The following is a 12,682-nucleotide window of genomic DNA, read 5'->3' as shown; positions in this document are numbered from 1 at the left end:
AATGGTGCTGGTTTCAGAATGGTGACACAGACCAGCAGTTCTGTCTCTCATGAGAATGTGTTTTTGTGCTGATGAGTTTTGTGGGTTATCATAAAACTTCACATTCAAACTCTCATATAAATAGTTAAAAATCAAAAACAGCATATGGCAGCAGCAGGAAGTACACAGCTGTAGCATGTGCACCTGTCACGTCATTTCATATCTCCAGTGACTATTCGGATCCTGGCACATATCATTTGAACATAAATAGTTTAAAATACATGCTCATACTTGGAGAGAGAAAAAGTTGCTCAGTCTAACTATAGCAACTCTGACCAATGGGAATTTAATGACCTCTTTAGAAACACCATCTCAGTGACACAGCTACACTACTTAGTTTATGATCTTATCAGCTGTTACAAGCAGCTCTGAGCCTGGTCAGTATTTGGATGGCAAGATACGCAAGCAAAATATCTAATACTGTGCCAATTGATGCTGATAAACAAGTAGGTGACTTTTTTTTTTTTTTTTGGAGTAAGCATGGAACCAATGCCCCAGCATGATATTTGGAGATGCTATCTTTTCGGAGAGATATAAAATCATGTGTGGTCACTAAGAAATCTAGGTTATTTTTTTAAAGATTATCCTTGGCCTCCTGGTCATATTTAAGTTAGGGTAATTGTATTTTTCTTATCAAATTTCTTCCTTCTGTTTCAATTCGTTCTTCATATTTTATCCTAAAGAGTGAGTATGTAGGACTCACTGCCACAGCATGATACTGAGGCAAAGAACTTAGAATGATTAAAGTATTGGAAAACATGCCTTCCAGGGACAGACTCAAGAAGTTCACTCTGCTTAGCTTAAAAAAGAAAGCTAAGGGGTGACTGGATCACAGTTTATAAGAACTTACGTCTGGAACAGGAATTTGATAATGGGCTCTTCAACCAGTTGACAAAGCTATAACAAGATCCAGTGGCTGGAAGCTGAAGCTAGACAAATTCAGACTGGAAATAAGGTTATGAGGGTACGTCCAGACTACCTGCCTTATCTGGTAGTGATCACTACCCGTATCGGCGGGTAGTGATCAATTTATTGGGGATCGATATATCGAATCTTATCTAGACGCGATATGTCAATCCCCAAACGCACTCCTTGTCGACTCTGGGACTCCACCAGAGTGAGCAGCCGTAGCGGAGTCGGTGGGGGAGCCGCGGACTTCGATCCTGCGCGGTGAGGACGAGAGGTAAGTCAGAATAAGATACTTCGACTTCAGCTACGGTATTCCCATAGCTGAAGTTGCGTATCTTATATCAACACCCCTCCAGTGTAGACCAGGCCTAAGAGTGTCCCTGGGGCATGCATAGTTATCACCACAAGGTCAGCCTAATCCAGGCCCCAGCCCCTTAGTCCTTGCAGTGGACTTTGCCCTTACTGACCTGCTTATTTTGGTATGCATGCGGACAAGCAGAAGTTGAAACCCCACAGAGAACAAGTCTCTCCCAGAATCAACAGAAAGGGAAATGGTCAGTGGCACCACCTTACTTCAAGGCTTTACTGGAGTCCTCAGCCAGGTAGCTGAGTCAGTGTTTTCCTACCAGCCTTGCTCCAGGGGTTTGCTGGATTCATCACAGATCTGGGGGATGGGGGGGGGAAGCGGTATCTGGCATGGTGGCTCCTCATGCTGCTTCAGAAGTCCTGCCTCATGGCTTCCCCTTTGGTGACTGCAGCTTCTTCCTTTCATATCTTGCATAACTGGGAGAGCCAGAGGGGAGGAAACACCTTAGCACAGAGTCTCTTTACCCCCTTCCCTGTCAGTGTCTAGTTTCTCTATCCCAAGGGTGGCCAACCTGTGGCTCCGAAGCCACATGCGGCTCTTCAGAAGTTAATATGTGCCTCCTTGTACAGGCACCAACTCTGGGGCTGGAACTACAGGTGCCAACTTTCCAAAGGGTCGGGGGGTGCTTACTGCTCAAACCCTGGCTCTGCCACTGGCCCTGTCCCCACTCCACTTTTTCCCGCCCCTTAGCCTGCCCTGCCCTCATTCCTCCCCCTCCCCGCCTCCCCCGAGCCTCCTGCATGCTATGGAAGAGCCGATCGAGAGATGCGGGGAGGGAGGGGTAGGCGCTGAACGGCGAGGCTGCCAGTGGGTGGGAGGAGTTGGGAAGCTGATGGGGGACTGCTGATGTATGACTGTGGCTCTTTAGCAACGTAGATTGTTAAATTCTGGCTCTTTCTCAGGCTCAGGTTGACCACCTGCTCTATGCCATCACAGAGGCCCATGTTTTAAACAGTGAAGGTAATAAACCCTGAGCACAACTAACCAAGGGTTGTGGTGGTTCCTCCATCACTAGCTATTTAAACATCCAAATGGGATGTTTTCCTAAAAGATCTGCTCTAGTTCAAACAGGAATTAATTCAGGGAGGTCCTGTGGCCTGTGCTATATGGGAGGTCACATTAGATGATCACAGTGGCTCCTTCTAGCCTAATAATCTACGAATCTATGGAGAAAGGATGAGACATTTCCATGAATTATTAGAATATCCATATTCTTCTGGATATAAATCATATACCAAATGTCTGGGATTAAGAAGACATTTTCTCCATTGGCAAATTGTTGCTTAATTGCCTATTAGAAGAGTATTACATCTCCCTCTGAAGTACTGGTACCTAAAATCTGACCTGGAGTGGCAGTTCCCATGTGGAAGGTTCCTGTGACACTTAAACAGCTGTTGCATTTCAGCTCATACAGGGTGGCCAGATGTCCTACTGTTTTTGGATTGTCCCACTTTTCAGCATCCTAATCTATTTTTTTGTTTGTCCTTAAGCAGGCTGGCTAAACTTGCTGTGCTGTCCTGCACATCCTAACTTGGGAAAGTAAAGCACGGCACCAAACTCATTGCACAAACAGTAATCAGTCACCATCAGACTTTGTGCAGAAGTCTAGTACACACATGCATCCTTCCCAACTAATTTCATGAATATTCTTTGTCTTTTTTACTGCAAGAATGATATAACAGCAGCCTCAAGGCTCACTGTAACTTTGTATATCATTTTCCATTCTAATCCTTGTTTTATTTTTGAGTGGTTAATAAATTTCCAAAGCTTTCATTTTTCAAGTTGCCTTTGAGTATGGCAGAGAAATGAAAAAATACTCTTTTCCCATTGTAAAAAGCTCCTATGACTGTTTTAAAACAGCTCTGCTGCTGAAGCAGCTGAGGGTAAAGAGTTAGACTTTAGCCTATATTGAGTGTTTTGGAGAAAGTGGATTTGATTTGTCCAAGTTTGTGGCCTTTGAAAAGCTCATACTGTAAATGCACAGTAGAATTTGCAAGCAAATTCTTGTTAAGCTTGTAATATGTGCAGCAAAGTTGCATTCTGCTTGTGTGCATGGCCAATTTAACTGCACTGCGATGACTGAAGCATATCTGTGATTGGCTGAACTCATGAACGTCTAGAACTAAATGCACGAGCCTCTACTGTCAGTTTCGAAGCACTAGCAGATTCATACTCTATTTTATGTAATCCAACCACTTGAGAGGTATGCTCATTGTCTGTTTGCGCTAGCCTGATTCTGTGCCTGCCCTCATAGTCTCTAACCTCAGCATCCCTCCAACTCCCTCCATGCATCTCTCCTTCCTTCCCTGACCCCTTACCCTCCTTCCTTCAATGTCCTCTCCCTTCCTTTGTCTTTTTGTCTCCTCCCTCAACCACACCGAAAAGATTTAAATACCCTCCCAAACAAAAACTAGTGGCATGCACATAATTCTGCTTGGATGGTATAGTCCTTCCCCATCCTTCATCTGTCTCATCTACTTAAATTACAGACAGTGACTGTCTCTTATTCTCTGTTTGTACAGCACTTAGCACAATGGAGCCCTGCCCTCCAATTGCCCCAAGACACAATCATAATATATATAACAATAACAATGCTTAGCTAGTGTGTTACATAGGAAAGGGCTGAGGCCAAGGAAACAACTTTTGGATTTCCTGTTTTATGGGAGTTTATATTCTCAGCCATAATGACTGATTGATTTACATCCTTTTGTTTGAATGATAAAGCAACAAATGGGAAAAGGAAATTAACTTCACATGGAAATAAATGGACACAAGTGTGAAATTCCAGAGATGCAGGTATGCTATCATGCATGTACCTCGAGCATTGCATCTGTATGTACACTATTTGAAAGATCTCCCAAAGAAATCAACATGCCAGTGCATATGTCTGCCCAGAATGCTGTACGCCTGTGAAAGGAAAGACCCAAAATACTCACATAAATGCATACTGTTTCCTGAAATCTCTCTTGGCTAAAACAGGTATCATATTTCTTGACTTCTGACATTTAATTATCCTGTGGTAACTGTATGCCAGTGGTCAGTGATGTGATTTTGTATATTAAAGGGGAAAAATTGTAAATTCAGTTTTCAAATTATGTATCCGATGTGTCTTTCTAGTTTGGTCAAATGATTTATTATTTATTTGCCATTACAACAGCACCAGGATTCCCCAGTCAGGGATCAGGATCAGGTGCTGCACAAACATGTAACAAAGTGACAGTCCCTAACCTAAAAATCTTACAATCTTGGTTAGGGACAAGATATAACAGATGGACAAAAACAATAAGTGGCCAGGGGTGGATCAGGAACATTAACCTAGCAATCATACAAAGAAGTTTTCACATAACACTAACTGTACGCACAATGTATTTGTGTGGGACTAGGAGTGAATAGACTTTGGAGTGCGTGTGATGAGGAACTTTTACTTAAATCTTAAATATTTGAATAAAGCATTTAATATATTAAAAAGTTTGTAGATCAATTTGGGCTCCTCTGAGATGAAAAGGCACTGTAAGTAACTATAAGGATCTATTATCACTTCCAGGAATGACATTATAGCATCAACTACAATCCCTCAGCAATTCTTATTCTACAATATTATTCCCAGAAATACTGCATTCTGGAGGAAACAAGTTGTGGAAATGATTAAAAAACAATGATGGCAGACTGAAAGGGTTTTTAATTAGATCAATGCTGATACATTTTATGTGGTGTATGTCAGTATATCCAAAACTTAAATGGGAGGTTTTGGTAAACAAGCAATGCAGGAATGTGAGTGTGTGCTTGTATCTTTATACAGTATAACTATATGTGCATGTGTGTGCACACGTGTGTTTCTGAATACATATATTTATATATTGAAAAAGAAAGTACATATGTGCATGCATACAGATATGCTAAGGGATCTAGCTATTTATCCTTTTGTTTTCTATCTTCTTTCCTTCCTCTAACATTAAATTTATACTCTGCCTCTTTCACAATTCACATTCATTTTTTAAGCAAGAGACTATTACTGTTTTAATACTGTTTCAAGCTTTATAGGATTTTTTCCAGGCCTCTTACCAGAAAAAAACAAAAAACCAAATGACTCCATAAAATTATAATATATCAAAATAAAACGTTAAAGTAAGTGAATAGAGAAGGAAAACAGTGCTGCAAATTTTACTCTCTGATCAGCACTTTTGCTATTCAAGACTTCCGGAGTGGTAAAATAGCTCAGCCACCCATGCAGTCAAGTCAGAGGGCAGAAAATTTTTACATTACTCAGATTTCCTCCAGGGAATGACCACAGAGTGACTTTGCATTCAGCAAAACGCACTGACTCAAGAGACATTATGATGCTTCTATTTTAAAGCACTTCTCCCGAGACCAAGAACATATGGGCTTTCCTTCATGACACTGCACAAAGCCTTTTCCACCCAAAGAGTGTGAGCACCTTAGGTCATTCTTGGACACAAAGTATTAACGTTTGATTATTTAAAATACTATCATTATAGGGTCCAAGCCTGCAAATGCTTGGATATGTAACTTTACTCACTTGAGTAACCCCACTGAGTTTGAACACAGACACTGATGTGTGAGTTCACTCAGTAGAGTAGTCCCATCAAATTTTTAGCACCATCCCGGTGATTGTTATTTTTCATTAGTCTCTAAAAAAAATTCCTGTAAGGCAAGTAGAGTAGCTACATTTTCTTGTTTAAAAACTGCCTGTGAAGAAAGTAGAGTGTAGATATACTGAGGAAAGAAAACATAAAAAAAAAAAAAAATGTTATGTGTGTAAATGTCTGATGTTAGTTACCTGAGTGCATTTATGCTTGGTTCCAAGCTTGGGAAATACAAATGTTTAGGATTAAAAATATTCTCATGAACAGATGTAAATGGGTAAAATATTGAGATGAAATTTCATTGTGACAGAAACCAGGAACTGTACACGACAATGAACAATTTTTCAATACCATATTGGTGAGCGTCATTCTGTTTCCATCTGTTTTTGTTTTGTTATTTAACAAGTGTGGTTATACATATCTAGGCAAACATTCATAAATAGAAGATTCTTTCTTTAACTCATAGCTCTGCAGGCTACATATAGTGCAAAGAATTGTTTTTGGTGTTTAGGAAACAGGTCAATTTCCAGATTGATACTCTGTATAGGATTGAAGTTGTGAGAGGTTTATGTGTAAGGAGCAGTAAGTACTGTAGGTATGATACACCAATACATCACAGCTAGATTTTGATTAGTCCAGGGGAGTCCTCGTACCCTTCTGCATGGCTGCTTTATGGTTGAGCATATAATGATTTTAGTCCAAGGGGTGACAAAATAGACAGACAGCAGGAACTCTACACCCAGTACAAAGCAAAGAGGTGAGAAGGGTGAAGAATGAATCGAGTCATGATTGTGTCCCCCACTATGCACTAGCCTGGCCAGTGGTAGTGGCCAGACATGAGGAAGGAAGCATGGGTGGAGTCGTGACTGAATTCTCACAATTCCTTCCCAGAGCTCCTCTAGGGACAGCAAATATTTTCACATGGTGCCTCTGCTATTAGTCTTAGCTCCTGCACTCTACAGACCAGGTGATACACATGCAGTAGAAGGGCAATACAGATACAGGGATCCCGTTTTCAGACCAGCTTCCTCTGCAGTGTTGTCATTTTGATAAGTAAGACAAAGTTATCATTTCTAGCTAATGTCAGACCTTAAAACAAAACAAAAATACCCACATCGTACCGCTGAAATGGAGCGACCTTTTCATACATACCTGGGATCTCTGTGACTACACTTTTTAGTGGTCCTGAGGATACAGAGACTTCCTTTAGAGTAAAAACAAACAAACAGGGTAACCATAAAACACTACATCAAAATGGCATTGAACATCTGACTAGAACTCACAGAAGAACAGAGATTCAAGTATAAGTATTAAGCACCTTGTGCCAGGAATTTGTCACGAGCAATGAATGGCTAAATCCCCAATTATTGTGTGGGCTATTTATGACTGACTTCAGCCACAACTCATCCTACATAGCCTGAGATGATAGCATACACTCAGAACAAGATGTGGTCTAGTGGTCTGAGCACAGGACGGAAGTCAAGAATTTCTAAGTTCTAGTTGTCCCTCTGTCATGGAGAGTCTGAGCCTAAGAGGTTTGGAGTTAATAAAAGTTTAGGGTGCTCAGCACCCTATGCTGTACTCAACAATCCACAGGATCTTGCTTTGACTCCTTCTTGTCTGTTGTATTGGGCAAGTCACTTAATCCAAATGTGTTTAAACTTGGCTTTTTAAATTAGGTACTGAAATCTATAAATCTATAATTCAGGAACCTAAATATTTTACATGGATTTTTCATCAGATTTAACTGACTGCTTCTCTGCCCCTGTTCCCCTGTCTTTTGGATAGTCTGTTCCCCTGTCTTTTGGAGAGTTATTGTGAGGACTAATGTTTGGAAAGTGCTTTCAAGATTAAAAGTGCCATATTGGAGCTACATATTATTATTTTAAATATAGCATATTTCATATAAACTGAAGTTGGAGAAAAATGACATACTTGCTTCTTCTCCAGCTAACATTTTAAAGCATAGATTAAAGCAGAGGTCCAGAAAATACTGTTATTCATTTCCCAAGAAAAGAACAATAGATGCCATGGAATTCTTTTGCATTTATGACTGATCAATTTATCCATTGCAAATAATATTTCTTGCTAATTTGGGCCTCTTATTGTTTATGAATCATTCTGGAAATAATCCTGATTTCTGCAAATGTATTTGTTATTGGTAAGTATTCCCTGAATAGCTTTATGTAAACATATTTCAGCCTATTTGTTGTTCTCAAATTGTTCACTTCAACTATTTACTATGTGAAGCTGGTCTCCCAAATCACATCGTATTGTTTCAGCTCCCAGACTGGATGACAAAAACTTATAAACAAAACTATAATGAATAACAATCGGAGAATAACAAATAGTGTATAACAAATAAGGAATTCTCTGAATTTTCATACAGAAAATACATAATTCATAGAAGTTTTAGCACTCAAATATTTCCACTGCCTTCAGAATACCCATGAAAAATTATAAGTAGAAATACAAACATTACTCCTTATCTTTGTTTGCAAAAATATTCCAAATCACTGCTTATATCATTCAGCAAGCTCTAGATAAAGCTTGCAATTTTGTGCTTGTTTACATGTGTGATGTGATTAATATTGCATCAGTCTTTCGGCTGAGTTATATGTTAACTTCTCACATGGTAGTTTTCAACCAATAACAAGCCAGAGTTTTCTTGTATGGACCAAATAATAAAAGAAAGTGATTAAGCATTATAGTTAGGGACTGGGAACATGGTTTCAACTGAGTTTTGAAATTAGATTGAGAGTTGACAAAATGAGCTATGGGAAAGGTGTTCCAGATTACAGAGCTGCAGAGGAGAAGGTCCTTCTGCTAACAATCTATTTTTCCTTCTGTGCTTGGTTTTATGAGTTTCTGTTTCTTAGGATATTGTTCTTTATGTTTTAGCATGAAATTGTCATATAATAATAAATGCAACTTGACAGTGTGGGATTTAATGAATAATATTATTGGTTGTGAAGGAACAATGAAAGCTAGAGCTTAATAAAATTAAGTAACATTTAGACAGCAGAATGTATCTAGTGGATACAGCATAGGAATGGATGCTGGGATTCTGACACTGACTTTCTGTGGTGATCTTGGGCAAGGCCACCTTCTGTAGAAATAATGAAATTTACTTAACTACCTGATGGGGGAGATGAGACTTATTTAATTAAAGACTTTAAAGTGCTTTGTAATTCTTGTATGAAAGGTGCTATATAGGGGCATGTTACTAACATTGCCATTGGTTGTAGAGTGGTTTGAGATCCTCATCTGAAAGAATTATGGAAGTGCAAATATTAATATTGTTGCCCCTTTGGACCAAGCATTTAGTGCGTATTTGGGGCAGTGCAAGTTTGTTTCTGCTAGAAGGAGAAATTGATGATAGGAGTCAGGCACATTCTTTAGTGCCATCTTGTTTATTTACAAAGAACGTACACAAAGTCTTGTTTCATTGAACACAGTAGAAACCAACAACAGCAGGCAGTTTCTTTGCTCAAAACTTCCCAAACCTTCCTTTCCAGCCAGTTCCATACCCAAGGAGCTCTCTCTCTCTCTGCTCCCTTTCAGCGCACATTCACAGTACCTCTTTTATTGTCTGTTAGCTTTGTCCCGTTCTCCTGTTCTCTGCTCCAGAACACACCCATAGTTTGACAAACATCTCCTAGCCCATACGTTGGCACTCAGGGAACTTCTCAGTCCACATTAGTAAGCTTGTGATCCAGCTTTGCAGTATGGCTCACTGCCTTGGGCGGTGGCTTCTATTGTTTCCCAGTATCTTATTACATAAAATGTCCCAGTTGCTCCTTTCAATTAGCCTGAAAGATGGTGTGATGCTACATAGGTGCTCAGCACACCAATGGGCTCTAACCTGGTCTGTGATTGTCATAAATCGAATACCTGCTTGATAGCAGCCATTAGCACCTTCCAGCATAATAATAATATTATTTGTTGGCCTTGCCATATAGATCTCCTAGGAATGGAGCACATATCTAATTAACTCAGACAAAGGTTAACTTAAAGCAATAGAGATAATGCAATTCAGTGCACTTTGAAGCTGTGTTTATCATTCCTGAATTATAAATATTAATAACAGTTAACATAGTGCCAATGGTGGAGCATTCAACATCTCCTGTTACCTGGCACTCCTTAGCTCCAGTGGCAATTTTATCCTGGAGTAACCTACCTCAGTAGACCAATACCTGAGATACTGAGAATTCTGTGACTTCTGCAATTGCTATATTACTTCAATTTTAAAAAAATGTAGTGGTTTAATATAACATGTAGACTCTTAAGAGTGTGTGCTTCTCTGGGAATTTTGTTTTGTACGGTAACAGTATTACACCTGGGAATACAGCCATGACCATGTTAAATCTGTCCCAGTTCTTTAAATAAATTGTACGGTTCAAAGTGCTGGAATGATTTGAGTTTTTTTCCCATCTCTGTCGCACAGAACGGTCTTTTTAAGAGAGTGCCTCTTCTAGGTGAATGAATACAGAAATGGAAGAAAGGATTCATCAGTGCCTACGCTGCAGTTTCATGAATTCAGTCATATGGAATGCGTCAGTATGATTCTAACAGATAACCCCTATGGAATGTACCAGACCAAGGTGAAACTAACCTCCTCAAAATTCCTGCTAAAGTGTCACCATGCAAAAATCCTTCCAAACATAAATCTAGCAATCAGCTGAACCCTTTCTATGCAAGCAAGAGTAACAATAGTTATTTATCTAATAATCTATTCGCATCCTGGACACAGTACCAGTGTTTCCAAGTATCTTCTTTTACTTGGCTTCTGCCAGTACCTTCTGGGCAAAGAGTTACAAACACTGATTAGCCTTGAGATGGGTCATTTTTTATTTTTAAAAAAAGTCTTCCTAGGAACAACAACCATAAATAATTCTTTTTCTAAATCCTTGAGTACATAAACCAACACCTCCCTGTAATCAGCAGAATAGACAGAAGAACATCATTTGTTTTAGACTCCATTGTTTCTTAACAATTTTGTTTGGTGTGTAGGTACCAAAGTGTTATGTGCCTCATAGACATGAAAGAAGGAAAGAAAGGTGTAAAAGATTTCCTCTGAATTTTATGAGAGGCAGAGGAGAGGTTGGATTCAAATCCCTGGACCTGACGCCATGCAAAATGCTATTGGCACTAGACTGGATCCAAATCTAGAGAGATTTCAGCAACTCAATCCACTTAGCTTGTCAAGAGGAAGGTTAAGAGGCAACTTGATTGTGGTCTATAACTGCTCACAGAAGAAGTTATCCTATAGTAGAAAGCTCTTTCATATACAAGATAAAGTTGCAGCTAAATCCAATGGTCAAAAGTCAGAAAATTTAAACTGGAAACCAGATTTCTTTTTTAAACACTGAGCATAAATAACCATTGGAACTGCTTGCCAGGGGAAGTGTTCACCATCACTGGACATCTTTAAATCAAGATCTTTCCAAAATAATAATCCTGCAATTACAGGGTGACAGTCTATGGCCTGCATTATGGAGGAGTTGAGATTAGACCTCTTCAGGTCTTACAGTTTATTACTCTATTTACAACATTTGGTTTGGATGTGGATGTAGTCTCAGGAGAACAATTTCCACCATTTAAGATGCAAAAATCTAAAAAATATCAGATAATCTTGCAAGATTATAACCATGTGCTGTTGAAATGTTTTAAGAACAAATTCATAGGATTTTGGCACCATTAATTTGAACTCAAACTCCATACTGCATTTAGATTCAGCTCTGAACCTTAGCCTAACCAAACTCTCCTCCTTAGTCTATCTCCAATATCCTCGGGAGCAGGGAGGGAGGGAAAGTTCTTACAGCTGTAAAATTTCTGCTTTCAGTTCACAGAGGAATTACATAGCTAGTTCCCATGTGCACTGAAAGAATAATAGAGCTCAGTGGGCCACATTTATCTATGGAGTAATTAAATCAATGGAGTTACACCAGGGATGAATCTGGCCCACTATTCTTTACAGCTCATTTTAGATGCTTCTTTCTACAGCCTATTGTAGATGCCAACATCTGAATGCCAAAAATAGTGATGTTTTTGGCTGGAAAATAAAGACATGCCCTTAGGTGCCATTGAAATGCTTTGGATTCAATAAGCTTGTTGGAGGGACAGAGTAGAGAAATGGTCACATTGCTAAATAATGATCATTGGCATGCACTGTATGCTGCCATTGTTTTGTCATGAGACAGGAATTCTTGCACCATAGGTACCAAAGGGAAAGCTGTTTTTTAAAAACACTAATTCTTTTCCTAAATTAGTAGAAAGCATTGTTCAGTTTAGTGCCATTAAATTTGGTCTAAAACTAGCTTGGGGATAATCTGATAAAGTTAAATTCACCTAATTCCAAAACATTTGCATGTTACTTATTCAGATCATCTACATGTGTTTTCCCTGATAACGTAAATGTATACAAAACAGCTGTCAACAGCCACCGAAATCTATTTGTTCATTGTCTTTTGCTGGAAGCCAAAAACAACTGCCCAGACCCCATGAATAAGTTCAGTTCACTCCTCCCAATTAGAATGTAATTGTAGGCAAGTGCCACTAGCATGAACAATGCAAGATATAGCAAGAGAAATGGCACATGGGAAGGAATACAGAATGAATATTGAGAGATTACAGACCAGTTAGTTTAACTTCTGTGCCAGGGAATATAATGGAGCAAGTAATTAAAGAAATCATCTGCAAACACTTGGAAGGTGGTAAGGTGATAGGGAATAGCCAGCACGGATTTGTAAAGAACAAATCG

The 12,682-nt window shown here is 39.3% G+C and overlaps 1 long non-coding RNA gene across 1 annotated transcript in view; it reads left to right on the top strand.

Annotated features, from left to right (window-relative positions):
- The first annotated feature begins 401 nt into the window (after positions 1-401).
- The window catches only part of LOC142046308 (uncharacterized), a 105,049-nt gene continuing 92,768 nt past the window's right edge, over positions 402-12,682 (top strand). The window contains exon 1 of the long non-coding RNA XR_012655193.1: positions 402-485. This is a non-coding gene — a long non-coding RNA (uncharacterized LOC142046308). The remainder of the gene's footprint in view (positions 486-12,682) is intronic.

This window comes from Chelonoidis abingdonii, chromosome 2 (assembly GCF_003597395.2).
Source record: "Chelonoidis abingdonii isolate Lonesome George chromosome 2, CheloAbing_2.0, whole genome shotgun sequence".
Taxonomy (NCBI): Eukaryota; Metazoa; Chordata; order Testudines; family Testudinidae; genus Chelonoidis; species Chelonoidis abingdonii.
Note: the sequence above shows the minus strand (reverse complement) of the source record. Positions and strands in the feature narration are given on the sequence as shown.